General features: G+C 49.6%; 1 protein-coding gene across 2 annotated transcripts in view; it reads left to right on the forward strand.

The window, feature by feature from the left end:
- Positions 1-15,154, forward strand: part of HPCAL1 (hippocalcin like 1) — a 117,024-nt gene that overhangs the window by 11,851 nt on the left and 90,019 nt on the right. The window lies entirely within an intron of this gene.

Genomic DNA, 15,154 nt, shown 5'->3' on the forward strand with positions numbered 1-15,154 from the left:
TCAGGGAACTAAGATCCCACATGTCTCAGGACATACGCCCGACTAGAGAGGCCCACACACTACAAGGAAGAGTCAGCCCCTCCAAACAAACAAACAAATACAAACCTCTTAGGAAACAGATGCAATTGCTATGTGAGGAGCTGGTATTACCATTCAGAGAGACTGAGAATACTGAAGAACCCATTTGTGGAGCGCAAACTAGAAGGAAGGGGTCGGGCAGAATGTACTGGGGTTAGGGAGAGGACTTCTCTGTATTTCATCCATCCATCCATTCAAGGCCTTTTTATAACTTCCTGTGCCCGGGATGGTGCCATGTCTTAAGGAAACTGAGATTAAGAAGACAAGGACTCCCGGTACCAAGGAGGAGCCTGATTTTAGCGGGGTATTTGCTGTGGGAGCACGGAAGAAGGTTGGTAATTGAGCTGAGATCTTAGGCTCTAGATCTGCGCCTTTCTTGGAAACTGTTTACAATTCCTCTAAGAGGACATGCTGGCAAGAAAAGCCAGTTAGAGGATGTAGATGTTGCCCTCCTGGGTGTAATAGGGCACTTCTATTTTTTCCTGGGAGGTCATGCCACTCATGATCTAAGAAACTGGTGAACTGAGCATCATGTTTTGACTAACTGTAAACCAGAGAGAAGTCAGAAGTAGGGAGTATTGTACAAGACAAGTGACTGTATTATTTTCAGATGAGAGTGTATGTACTGATGTAAATTCCTGACTGGCTTTCACCTCAAATTGGTCTTTTTAATGAGTTACAGAGAATTCTTTGAAATGAACACATTTCTGATAGTAAGCTAGTAGGTGTTTGCTAAAGGGGTTGAAAACAAGCAATTTAAATGTGTCGTCTAAATACGGGGCTGGAAAGCAAGATGTAGAACTGTGCAGACAACTTCATTCCCATTATGTTTAGGAGGGAAAAAAAGATCAGAGAAAATAGAAGGGAAGGAAATAGGCTGAACTGTTAACAGCAGTCGAGTCTGGCAGGATTGTGTGTGCGTGTGTGCCCAGTCGCTCAGTCATGTCCAGCTCTTTGTGACCCATGGACTGTAGCCTGCCAGGTTCTTCTGTCCATTGGACTTCCCAGGCAAGAATACTGGAGGCCACTTCCTCCTCCAGGGGCTCTTCCCAACCCAGGGATCGAACCCATGTCCTCTGCATTGGCAGGCAGGTTCTTTACCACTGAGCCACCTGGGAAGCTCCGTGGGATCATGAGTTTCTCTTTTGTGTGTGTGTGTGTTGCTGTACATTCTAAATTTTCACCCATGGGCCTATATTTGTTTTGCAATTGGGGAAAAAAAAAAAAGGTTTTAAAAAGGAGCCTCAAGAAGGCATTCCTCTGATAATCTTGTTTATCCTCTTAATTTACTTAGCAAAGTTTCTTTTTATAGTCAGACTAGCTGGAACCCATAAATTCCATACTTGTGATGATTTGAATTAATGGAAATTTATCATACTACATTATTAGAATTTGTTAATCTCATCTAAATTCAATACTGAGTAACTCTATTAACTTGGATATAAAAAATCGTTCCAAAAAAAAAAAAAAAATCGTTCCAAGTCTCCCAAGGAATTCACCATTTCAACATGGCAGGGGTAGAGTTTGTATATAATCAGCAGGTGCTGCTTGAATCTGGGCATTCACTTTGTGTCTTGACCTGGACGGAGGCTTCGAGCGTCCTGCTGTGTTGATGCTGGGTGTTTTAACAAGGTTTTAGTGAGGTGGTTTGATGTCCTCGGACCTACCTGCCCCTGCTTTTCCTTCTCTGTTCTCATCACCGAGTGCTCATGCAGTGGCCTTCTTCCAGGAATAATCTCCTTTACTATTTGTCTCTCAGGCTGATGTTTTTCAGCTCCTGTTTTTGAAAATAACACTTTTGGTACCCCATCCTGGCTCTTCCTTCCTGACTCCCCCAGAGTGGAACTGCTGGTCTTCAGCTGTGAATTGAAGGACTCCCAGGGATAGTCCTTCCCCCTGCCCCATGCCTTTGCTGCTTCAGCCTTGGACTTGGGTTGATGTTGGGTTGACTTGACTTGACCTTGGGCTCACATTGGATTGACTGTCTTTATTTATGGTCTGGTGAGCAGGGCCGTCTCAGTACTTCTTAGGGCCATGCCTGACTTTCAGTGGTGTCCCTCCAAAAGGCTTCTTAGGCTGTTATTCCCATCATTTTTCAGGGGTTTAATCTGTCTGAGTCCAGGATATTGAGTCAGCAGTGGAAAGTTATGAAGGCGAAGCCAGCCATCAGAGAAATTGGCTAATATGAAAGATTAATTTCAGAGTGAATGAAGGGGAGGGATGCGTGGGGCTGGGCTGTCTCTCTAGGCAAATAATATTGCTATAAAATGTGAGAAATCAGAGGCTGCCTCTGCTACTTTCTTAGTGCCAGCTTATAGTTTCTTGGATAATCTAGCGTCCATATTTATGATCTTGAGAAAAAATATAATTGCCAGCAAAATTACATGCACATCTGGTTAATTACTTCAGAATGCTAACCATGAGGAAATCATATTTTTTAAAAATTAGTCTGGCTCCTGTGTTCCGAAATTGTTATTTTTGAAAGCCAGTTGTTAGGTTATTGTGTCATTCCACAGGGCGGCAGGAAGGAAGCTCTCCTGTCACTGGAGACAGGTAGGTTACCACGGAGACGGGTGTGTCCCACTGGTTTCCTGGGTATCTCATTTGTCCTGGAGAAGGAATAAACCTCACTTTCTGTGATATTCCTGAAATTGTGTTTGTGAATTAAATTTTTCTAAACAAAGGTCCAATGTTTTATTGACTTACAAGGGGATTTCTGACATGATTTTGCCCTTCGTTCTGTTTGCTTAATTTATAATGCTGTATAACCCTACTTTTCCTATCAAAATGCTTAAAATGCATTGAAGGAACACCCATCCTGAAACAGCAACTGGAAAAAAAATCTTTTAATAAAACTAAGAATGCTCTCTTCTGTGTGAATGTGATTGCCCCAGACAGTTGAACAAATTAGTTTGATAATTCTGTGTCATAAGCCAAGCTGGGGGATACACTGATGAGCAAGATGGTGGTGGGCCTGCCCTTGTGCAGCTTATATTAAGGTTGTGACCCAAGGCAACCGGAAGCCAAGGGGGGGCCCTGGTCTGAGCTGCCCTGGTTTATATTGTCAGCCACTGCCAAACCAGGGGCCTTGAACCCCGCTCACTGTCCCACAGGGCGAGGGGGCTGGGCCTTGTTGGAGGGATGACATAGCTGCTGACTTGTTTGAGCTGTTTTTATTCACGAGCATTTTCCAGAATGTGCAACAGTGCTTTATCAGTCTGCTTATCATAATTTTATACATGAAAAAATTCTATTCATGCCTATTCTTGGGTCTCTCTCCATCTAACAGTTTCTAAAGGCAACCGCTTGATGGTTAACTGTGTAGAAAGCTCCTTGTACCCCCTTGTCAAAAACCTGGCAGTTTCCTTCCTTGCTGCATCCCATTCGGCTTCAGCATCCTCTGATCTCACAGAAACAGAGCACCCCGCCCCCTGTCCCAGCATCAGCAGCTGGAGGCCCATGGTGGGCGTCCCAGCCTCTCTCTCCCACCCTGTGCTTCTTTGCAGTCACTTCCTCAGCAGAAGGCACATCCTCTCTTATCCTTCCCTTCTGCGGGTTGGTAATGAGCACAGGCCTCCTGCAGCCCCACCGCTGGACAGCCCGTTTTGCACAAGCTCCTTAACTGGTTGGGACCTTGAGTGGGATTGTCACAGTCTGAAGAGGCTGCCCCTGGTCATGGAACAGAGTTGGTGACTCTGTTGGGTGTCGGTGAGGTTGAGAAAGTGGCAGACTCCACCCTGTGGATTTGAACAGAGATCTTGGTCTCATAGCCTCAGAGGATGCTGTGATCTGAACAGGGAAACAGGTCCCACATGCCCTGGGCTTAGGGACATCCTGACTAGTTGAGCTCCAATTTGAACGGAACTGGAGATGTCTCTTCCTGATCCTGCCTTGACTTCCTTCCCATCTAATGGACAGGGAACAGAGTCATTCTTTTCAAAGGAGAAAAAGGCTCCTCTATCACTCTGTCTCAATCCTGTTCTCCTCCCTGAGGCTCAAACACCACCCACCCTCACCTTCTTCATGCAGGTCCCCCTTGGGTCTGCCAGGCACTGCCCTGGAACATCTGTTGCCTCATCTGTGAAATGGGAAGTATAGAACGTCCCTCTTAGGATTGTTGTAAAAATAGCCATTACATTTCTTATAAACTCCAAATTGCTGTATAAATGTAAGGACCATCACCACCATCATCACCACAATCACCATCACCACCATCACCACCATCATCATCACCATCACCACCATCACCATCACCACCATCACCACCATCACCACCATCACCATCACCAACCTTTTTATTCACATCCTGCTGCCCTTGACACATGATTGCCTAAAAAAGCAGGGTCTTTCTGGCTCCGTCTGTGGAATTTGAATTCCCAGTCTTCTGTCCTTTTCCTTTTTCTCATCTGGGATTAACCTGTGGTTTTCATTTTCCACCTGCAAGATGTTAGTCCATAGAAGAGAGCTGGGGAATGTTCTGTCCGAGCTTCACAAAGGACGTGGAAATCTGTATCTGCTCCTCCGTCCTTCTGGAACATTGGATCTGCTCCGTCTTTGCTCCTGTCCCCTGCTGGGCAGGGGACTGACTGGCCGTTTGTGTGCTGGGCAGCCTGGGAACTTACTGCTCAGATTAAAGACATTTATTGAAATATGGGCAGTCAGCTTGGCTCAGGTCAGATCATATATTGAGCAAGCAGCTCCCCTTAAACCCGCTCCTGGATTACAGCCAGCTGTGTGGTACACCTTTGTCAGTGACTGAGGGGTGGGATGGGGACTTGGTAGAAAACTCTCAGGGACGTTTTTCTTTATTCTTCTTTTTGAAAGGGACTTTCTTCATATCTGGCCTCCTTGCTAAGGGAGCTGGTGCTGGGGTTTGGGGTTATGATTCTCGACCATTTGAGGACAGGAGCATTTGCTACACCCTTATGCTTGCCCCTGTACCCTCCCAGATTGCCTTCACAACTCCTAGCCTTGCTCAGGGGTTGCCTCCTCCAAGAAGTCCCCTGGGCCTGCTCAGGCGTCTGCTCTTCCTGGGGCACGGCTGCTCTGGCTCACACGGCCATGCCATATGCAAAGCTCTGGTCCTGGCCAGTCACCTCCTGGCCCGGGGCTCCTAAGGGCAGGAACCATGTAGTGAGTAGTCTCCCTTTAAGCAGAGACTGGGCTTGGGGAGAATGCCTAGGTTGGGAAAGGTGCTGTCTCATGAGCCAACCCTCATTCATTCATTCATTCATTCACATAGCTCCCATTGTGTGCCAGACTCTGCACTAGAGAATATCCAGTGGAAATCCTGTACTCTCAGGGCTTATGTTTCCAGCTGAACACAAGAAGCAGTAAACTAAAGTTTACTTTATATGTAAACTATATGTAAACTTTATATGTAAACTTTCAATATGTAGCATAATACTGTAATGCTGTAGTATATGATATAATATGGATGCTAGGTTGCTTCAGTCATGTCCAACTCTTTGCAACCCTATGAACTGTAGCCCACCAGGTTCCTCTGTCCATGGGATTCTCCAGGCAAGAATACTGGAGCGGGTTGACATTTCCTCCTCCAGGGGATCTTCCCAGGAATTGAACCCACGTCTCTTATGTCTCTTGCGTTGGCAGGTGAGTTCTTTACCACTAGCACCACCTGGTAAGCCCAGAGTATAGTATAGTGTATACATAATAAAATATGGTAATTTAGTATAATATAGTGATAATAGAAGATGTGAGGGGGAACAAAGGGAGAATTCCTTGGCGGTCCAGTGGTTAGGACTCTGGGCTTTTACTGCTGAGGACCCAGGTTCGATCCCAAGGGGAACTAACATCCTAAGCCATATGATACAGCCAAAAAGAAGAAAAAGGAGGTGTGGAAGAAATAAGTTTAGTGAAGGGCCAGAGGTATTTATGAGGGATGGTGAGAAATGAAATTTTAAGTAGAGTGATCAGAGAAAGCCTAATGAGAAGGTGACATTTGAGCAAAGACTGGAAAAAATGAGGGAGCTGGTCACGTGGAAGCTGAGCAGGGTGGCAGGCACAGCGAATAGCAAATATGAGGGCCCCTGTGCTCAGAGACTGGACAACGAAAGGCGCCACCTTCCAGCCAGGAGAACCCCAGGAGTTTTGGCCAGTTAGATGAGTTCAAGGCCATTGGCTTGTGCTCCTATCCCTGCTCCCTTCCTGAATAAACAGCCAGAGTCCCAAGACAGGAAGCTTTTGGCCCATTCATCTTCCTGCCTGGAAAGCAGATGTAATTTGTGGAAATAGGGCAGCCATCCTGTGATCACGAGGCTGAAATCCACGTGCTAAGGATGGTGGAGCAGAAGAAGACTCTCGGTCCTTGAAGGCATTCTTGAACTGCTGCCCACGCCCTGGACACAAAGAAAAGCCTTTCTTGTTTAAGCCACAGTTTGTTGGGTTTTAGGTTGTTTTGATAGGATGTCCAAAACAGAGTCTACTATTCCCAAGCCCCCAGATAGACCCCTGCTTCTCAGATACGTGGAAGCGGTGGGGGAGGGCTGGGAGACGTTTTACCCCCTTCTCAGCTTCCCTTTCCCTCCATCCTTTCAAGCTGGTCTCTAAGTTAGTCATCAAGATGCCCCAGGTGCATCCCAGTCTCTCCAGCTTCATCGTCTGTGCTGCACTCACCACCTGCACGTGTGATGGTCAGTTTCTGGCGGCTCTCCTGACCCAGCTTCTCCCCACACCCCACCAGACCTGCCCACCCCCAGCTCCAGCCCAGCACAAGCCTTCTCTGCACTGCTCCATGCTCTCAAATCCTTGCTTGCAAAGTTCAAATGCTAAGCATGGCCTGAGAGGCCCTCCTTGTGACCCTCGACCCTGCCTGGCCTCTTGACCAACCTTTCATCCACCACGTGAGGTCTTGAACTCCACTGACCGGCAGGTCCTTGTCACCACTCACTCCTCTGGGCCTTTGCACCTGCCGTTCCCTCTGCTGGGAATCCCTGACTGCCCCCTCCCCCAGGAGGCATGCACACATCCTTCAAGAATCAAGCAGGGCTTTTCATGTCAGTTGATCCCTTTCCCTGTGCACCTGACTCTTTTGTCTGTGTCAGAGCATCTCTGGGGGAGGCGGGAGGACAACAGTTTAAAAAACAACAACAACACATCTTTCTTCCCAGTAGGCAGAATTCCCCAGAGAACAGAGATCAAACACACTTGGTCTAGAGAGTCTGGGCTTTCCTGGTGGCGCAGACGGTAATGAGCCACCAGGAGATGCGGGAGACCTGGGTTTGATCCCTGGGTTGGGAAGATCCCCTGGAGGAGGGCATGGCAACCCACTTTAGTACTCTTGCCTGGAGAATCCCCATGGACCGAGGAGCCTGGTGGGCTAGAATCCATGGGGTTGAAAAGAGTCGTACATGACTAAGCACACTAGACAGTCTTGTCTATGCTGGGCTTTGCATCAGGCCTTTAAGCAGCCCTTCTGGTAGGTGGATCTGCAGCTGGACTTGTTGCAGGTGGTGGGCGCCTGAGGCAGTTCCAGGTGTTGGTCCCCAGGTGAGGTCCCTACTCTCCCACCTGCGCCTGTATCTTTAGGCCCAGCAGTGCCTGTGGGGCAGCAGCCTCAGCTCACTTATATTAATAATGAAAATAGTATTACTAAAAGCTCAAGTACCTGGCACCGAGTTGAGTGCTATACACACTTCATCTCGGTAGTGAGAGTTGGTCTTCACTTCCCAGATAGCTCAAGAGGTAAAGATTCCACCTGCAATACAGAAGATGTGGGTCTGATCCCTGGGTCAGGAAGGAGGAGGAGGAAATGGCAACCCACTCCAGTATTCTTGTCTGGAAAATCCCAAGGATAGAGGAGCCTGGTGGGCTATAGTCCATGGGGTCGTAAAAAGTCAGACACCACTGAGCGACTGAACACGTACACATTCATTCAACAAATGGTTATCTCAGGCCTACTGTGTGCCGGGGATTCTACTAGGCACAAGGGGTACGTCAATGGGGGAAAAAAAAGACTCTGTCCCATGGAACTCACATACACTTCTGTTGTTGCTTCTTCCCACACCTTGCACTAATGCACCAAAAGCATTCTAACCATTAATTTTTAAATGTGATGCAGAAACAGTTTGAACTTCAGTTGATGAATTTCAAGATGCAGAAGGTCCTGTTGTCCTCTCAGAAAAAAAGAGGAAAATTAAGCAAAAAGGTGCTTCTAGCAAATCAGTGCAATATTTTTCCAAACACAAAAATTTTAAATTATTTGCCTTCATCTTGCTGTTTAAAGGGTCCCACTATTCAGAACTCACTCACCCTGTTGTTATTAAGGGTGGAAACCAAGATGTTTAGTTATGTAAAAGCCAATTAAAATAAATTAAATGCAAATGCCGTTTCATTGTACAATGTTAATTTTGAGAGTTGGATCAATCACAGGTTGTGGAAATGCCAAAGTTGTTAAGACTTTGGTTGCCACGACAACAGCACTCCGGCTCCAGTGGTCTGGTATTCAGGTCCAGGCTCCCAGAGAGGCAGGGGAGGGTGAAGAGACGTTTCCTTTTCCTTCCTCACCTGTCTAACTGACCTTTGGTGAAAATAGGATTCTTTATCATCATGGTGAATAACTGCCTGGGTGTTTGTTCTGTGTGTGTGTGTGTGTGTGTGTGTGGAGGGTGGGGAGTTGTTTGGTTGAACTCAAGTGCTTTTAACCCGTTGGCTGCCATAATCACATTTCTCAGGGAGTTTTCTCTGGGGCCACCTCTGTTTTACAGATGAGGACATGGGGATTCAGAGGGAGGCTTGTCCAAGTTCTCTGGCTCCAGGAGGCCAGATCAGGATGGGTGTGAGCTCTGGGGTGCTGGGCCGGGTTGGGCTGTCTCCGTGGGGCCTCCAGGAACCCAGGGTTCTTGAGCTTTCCCTGCACCTGTTTCTGAACTGGACTGCTCAGAGTGGGTCCCAGCGGGCCTCCCGCGCCAGCATCAGGCTGACCAGGCCTCAGTCGCCAGCACTGGGCCCAGAGCTGCCATGGTGTTTCTTTTGGTGTGTCCTGCAGAGAAGCTCTGTGAAGTCAAGAAGGCCTTAAGAAGCACTGCTGTTAATAAAGCTAATGGATGTGAGCCACCAGGGAAGTTCCCGAAATTCCAGCAGAACTATTCAAATCCCTAAAGGAGGATGCCATCAAGGTTTTGCATTCATTATGTCAGCAAATCTTGAAGACCCAGCAATGGCCACAGGACTGGAAAAGGTCAATCCTCAACCCAATTCCCAAGAAAAGAAAGTGAAAGAAAGTGAAGTCACTCAGTCGTGTCCTACTCTTTGGGACCCCATGGACTATAGCCCACCAGGCTCCTCTGTCCATGGGATTCTCTAGGCAAGAATACTGGAGTGGGTTGCCATTTCCTTCTCCAGGGGATCTTCCCAACCCAGGGATCAAACCCGGGTCTCCCACATCGCAGGCAGACACTTTAACCTCTGAACTACTAGGGAAGCAAGAATGTCCTAACCATCGGATAATTGCACTCATCTCCCATGCTAGTAAAGTAAGGTCATGCTGAAAATCTTGAATGGTAGGCTTCAGCATTATGTGAACTAAGAACTTCCAGATGTCCAAGCTGGGTTTAGAAAAGGAAGAGGAACTAGAGATCAAATTGCCCACTTTCGCTGGAGAGAAGAGAAGCTTTCTCACCATGCATGGTTTTAGGAAGTCATGAGTCAGAACTGCAGGTGTGTGTTAAGCATCAGCTCTCCTGGCTGGAGGAGCCCAGGAATGGCGGCTCAAGTACCAGCCACCTGACTCACTGTCCCTGCCCTGCAGTCCCACTCTCCCAGCTAAATTGGGGCTGTGATCCGGGTCCTTGTTGAATGAGATCACATTGGGCTTTTTCCCACTTTTTGGGGTGCGGTTCCTGGGAAATAAAGCAGTTGGGGATTTTTAAAACTCTGTGCAAGAGACAGGTTGTTGCACTAACGTCTAACCTGCTGTAGAGCCCCCTGAAAGTGAGGTGAGGCCCAGGAGAACACGACGGGGTGAAGTTGGATGTTTGCCATGGGCCTGTGGTGGCAGGACTCTGCCTCAGTGCCTGTACTTGCTGGGGGCTCCCCCAAATACATCCTGGACGGAACAAGCATACAGCAGGGGCAGCAGACAGCCTCCATCCCAGGCCTGCTTGGGGGTATACAGGTGAATTTCTTGAGCCATGCACTCTTGAGGTTGCTTCTCACAGTGAGTGCAGAGGGCGTCTCCCTGCCTCATGGATTGCTGGCCACGGGGACTGAGCAAATGCTGCCTGGTCGCCCCAGCACATCACAGGGCAGGTAGGAGGTTGGTTTCAGCATGTGTTGAAAGAGGCTGGCACGTGATCCCCTTCCTTCTCGGGCTCTTAAAGCAGATGGTCGGAACCCTGTGGTGGGTACTGCTTTCAGAGCTCTGATGGCCACTCTTTGGGTATGGGGCTCAGATTGTAAAGAGTCTGCCTGCAACGCAGGAGACCTGGGTTCAATCCCTGGGTCGGGAAGATCCCCTGGAGAAGGAAATGGCCATCCACTTCTGTATTCTTGCTTGGAGAATTCCGTGGACAGAGGAGCCTGGTGGACAACAATCCATGGGGTTGCAAAGAATTGGACGTGACTGAGTGACAAACACACTTTCCTCTTTGGATATGGGGGTGAAGGTCAGGTGGTGTTGGCAGGACTCTTGGGCAGAGAGTGGCCTGGTGGGTGCGGGCCTGCCTGCCTTCTGCCTCTGTACCCTGAGCCACCCTGTTTCTACCTGCCGCTGTCAGGGTGCAAATCAGAGGGGAGAGGGTAAGAGAGGCAGGCTGCTGCCTGCAGAGCCCTGCATGAGGGCCTCACTTTCCTTCTCAGCAGCAGCACTTATGACATGTGTGGTTTCTTTCTTTGGGGAGACTTGGGGTGGTCTCTCTTGACACCTTCTGGCTTTTGTAGAGCACTTGCCTCCCTTCCCCTTTCCCCATGCACTTTGAAGCTGGCCTGGCTTTCTGACAGACGTGCTGGGCTTCTAGCCGGGGTCACTGGCTACTGTGGCCTCTCGCCCTAGGTCCACCCTGAGCTCCAGCCGGTTTGGACCATCACCATCCCCCAAATGTATCCCTTTCTCAGTTCAGTTCAGTTCAGTCACTCAGTCATGTCTGACTCTTTACGACCCCATGGACTGCAGCACACCAGGCCTCCCTGTCCGTCACCAACTCCTGGAGTGTCCATCGAGTTGGTGATGCCATCCAACCATCTCATCCTCTGTTGTCCCCTTCTCCTCCTCCCTTCAATCTTTCCCAGCATCAGGACCTTTTCCAATGAGTCAGTTCTTCGCATCAGGTGGCCAAAGTATTGGAGTTTCAGCTTCAGCATCAGTCCTTCCAATGAACACTCAGGACTGATCTCCTTTAGGATGGACTGGTTGGATCTCCTTGAGTCCAAGGGACTCTCAAGAGTCGTTTCCAACACCACAGTTCAAAAGCATCAATTCTTTGGTGCTTAGCTTTCTTTATAGTCCAACTCTCACACCATATATGACTCCTGGAGAGACCATAGCTGGGACTAGACGGACCTTCTGGCCTCCAGCTATTTGTCTTTGCTGTTCCTTTGGCTCAGCAGCAGGCCTTGGCTCCTCTGGGACGCCCTCCTTCCCCAAGCTGGAGCCAGCTCTCTGTCTGGGTGTCCGGAGCACACACAGCTGACCCTGGCTCTGATGTGGAGCACACGTCCCTGGTGGCTCAGATGGTAAAGAGTCTGCCTGCAATGTGGGAGACCCAGGTTCCATCCCTGGGTCGGGAAGATTCCCTGGAGAAGGAAATGACAACCCACTCCAGTATTCTTTCCTGGAAAATCCAATGGATGGAGGAACCTGGTGGGCTACAGTCCATAGGGTTGCAAAGAGTCAGACACAACTGAATGACTTCATTATTACTCTCACTTTACACATCTTAGAGGGAGAGAGGGCAAGAGCTTCACCATGGCAGCGTCCTCCAAGGAGATGAGCCCGTATGGGACATGGGCCAGGGCGCTTCTTCCCTGTGGCCCAAGACTCTGTGCAGCTGTGACAGGACTCCTGTCATCCATGTCCACCTACAATCCGGCTTCACCTTCCCCCCGACCCCTGGGATTGACAGTCACAGCCAAGAGTTGGAGAAGTACTTAGTATTCTTCTACGTCGTGTGAGATGCAATTTCCAAATGGGTGTTTTGTGCACAGCAGTTGCTAACCCCAAATGTGTAAGGCAGCTCACTAGGAGGCTTTTAGGGGAGAGATGGAGGGTTGGGGGTGCTGGGTCAATTGCTTCTCTCCATGTGAGTGATGACTGGTGGTGGGTGAGTTGCTGGCTCTCTTGGTTTCTTGGTCCCATGAGCCCTGGGGCAGGTCCCTTCACTGCTCTGAGCCTCCATAAATGATCCTGACCCTAGAGGGCTGTCAGGAGGATTATATGAGTGAGGGTTTCTGAAAGTGCTATTATATTCACGTGAGTTATCTTGGTAACGCTGGGGCTCAAGGTTTTTTTTTTTTTTTCTGATTTATTTTTGTTTTAAGACTGCAGAGGAACCAATTTACCAGAGTCATCTGTGGGTGTAAGTGCTCTCACCTTCAGCCAGGACTTAATTTTGGCCCAGAGCTCTGTCTTATTCCAGGAGAGAATGGTGCTATTCAGAGCCGAACCGTTCAGGACCTGGTTCTCTGGGTGGCGTTCTCTGCAGATGGCATTAGCGCTAATGACTTACTATATATGTATTCACAAGTGGGTGATTTATGGTTATACACCAGACCCGTAACTTTTCATTTCCTGACTGATGTAGCAGAAGCTTCATCTGTAATGGGCCTGGTGGATTTCCTAAGTGTAAAAAGACTTGAGCCCATTTCTGTCCTCTGCTTGTGTGGTATGAGGCCGCCTGGCCTGCTGGGATGGGTGGGACAGACAAGGGGCGCCCGCACTTGGCTCCACGCTTGGTCTCCTTTGTCTCCTTGGGCACCCTCTGCAGTAGGTGGGTGCTGGGGAGGATCCCATTTCACAGAGGCCCAGAGAGGTTAACTAACTTCTCCGAGGGGTCACAGCTCTGCGTGGGAACTCGGGTGAGTCTGACGGTAGCCTGGAACAGGGCCTGGTGTGAAGGAGGGGCTCGGTAACCCTCCTTCTCCACCATCTGGGCGACTCCCGCACCTGGCTTTTCTTGCCCAGACTTTCTGGCCTGTGGGGGAATTGCCAGGGAAGATTATTGTTTCAGTTTTTTGGCTACACCACACACAGCGTGTTCACCCAGCAGGGATAAACCCGCTCCCCCCGCCACCCCCCACCCTGCGTTGGAAGCACAGCGTCTTTAACCTTTACTGGACCTCAGGGAAGATTACTCTAGAGTTGGACCATAAAGAAAGCTGAGCGCTGAAGAATTGATGCTTTTGAACTGTAGTGTTGGAGAAGACTCTTGAGAGTCCCTTGGACTGCCAGGAGATCCAACCAGTCCATCCTAAAGGAAATCCATCCTGAATATTCATTGGAAGGACTGATGCTGAAGCTGAAACTCCAATACTTTGGCCACCTGATGCAAAGAGCTGACTCATTGGAAAAGGCCCTGATGCTGGGAAAGATTGAAGGGAGAAGGAGAAGGGGATGACAGAGGATGAGATGGTTGGATGGCATCACTGACTCGATGGACATGAGTTTGAGTAAACTCTGGGAGTTGGTGATGGACAGGGAAGCCTGGCGTGCTGCAGTCCATGGGGTCACAAAGAGTCAGATATGACTGAGCAACTGAACTGAACTGAACTGAGGCAGGGTGGGGGTGGGCAGGTGGCAGGGAAGGGGTGGGGCTCGTGCTCCCGGAAGTTAGAAATGCTCGGCTCCAGCCTTGTGGAATCCAGCTCAGCCTTGTGGTAGGCTGGGTTGCTGCTGCTGCTGCTAAGTCGCTTCAGTGGTGTCCGACTCTATGCGACCCCAGAGATGGCAGCCCACCAGGCTCCCCCGTCCCTGGGATTCTCCAGGCAAGAATACTGGAGTGGGTTGCCATTTTCTTCTCCAATGCATGAAAGTGAAAAGTCAAAGTGAAGTCGCTCAGTCACGTAGGGGCCCCCAAAAGGGATGCGTGTTTTAGTCCCTGGAGCCTGTGCCTATGATACCTTACACAGTAAAGGGCTTTGCCACGGGATTAAGACTGAGGACCTTGATGTGGGGAACGTGGGTGGCCAGGGTGGACCAGGGGTGCCTTCTTAAAAGGCAAGAGGCTTTCCCAGCGGTCGGCAGTCCTGTGGCATTGTGACCTGAGAGACGCAGTGCAGTGCTGCGGCTGGCTTTGCAGATGGAAGAAGGGGCCATGAGCCAAGAGCTGTGGGCGGCTGGAGGAAGCTGGAAAAGGCAGGGAACGGATCCTCCCCTGGGGCCTCCAGAACTATGTAGCCCAGCGACACCTGCCTCTCAGTGAAGCCCATCTCTCCCTTGTTACTCCATGTTTTCTTCCCAGCGCATCCCACTCCCCCTGGCCCGCTGGTCTCCCTGCCCACTCCCCGCAGGTTCCTGGGCTCCAGGCAGGTCCTGGGCTGGCACAGTTCCCAGCTGCAGGAACCTTGCAGTTCCTCTAACAGTGTGCGTTTGAGATGATGCTGGCCCCACCAACTAAGCCTCAGATTTGCCACTTTTTTTTTTCCTATTTAAGCAGCAACAAGCCCTGTCCACCTGGTCTGTTTGGATCGCACGGGCCATGGCTGCAGTGCTCGGTGCTCAGTTCCAAGAGTCTTGTTCCAGGATTAGCTGAGCTGTGCAGGGTCTCCTACCCATAGAATAGTTCCTGTTGTTTAAATCTTGGTTCTTTTGATTTTTTTTTTTTTCCCCTTTTAAACTAAAGACTCTGTGCAGTGTCTGTGGTGAGCCAGAGGCGCGTTCCTGTTCAGAGTGGCCCTGTGATCTCAAGCGTGTGTGATGAGGGCCTGTAATGGGGCTCAGTGTGGCCTGGATGGTCCCAGGGTGGCCACCTCTGATCAGGAGGAATGATGGCAGATCCCAAACTTTGGGGCAGGTGTTTACATTTCCAGGGTGCTTTCACAGCAGATTCTCATTTGGCCCTTTAAGGGTGGGGTTGGGAGCAGTAGCTTTGGAGGGGCTGGGGGACTTGGCTCCCATGTTATC

This window comes from Bos mutus, chromosome 11 (assembly GCF_027580195.1).
Source record: "Bos mutus isolate GX-2022 chromosome 11, NWIPB_WYAK_1.1, whole genome shotgun sequence".
NCBI lineage: Eukaryota > Metazoa > Chordata > Mammalia > Artiodactyla > Bovidae > Bos > Bos mutus.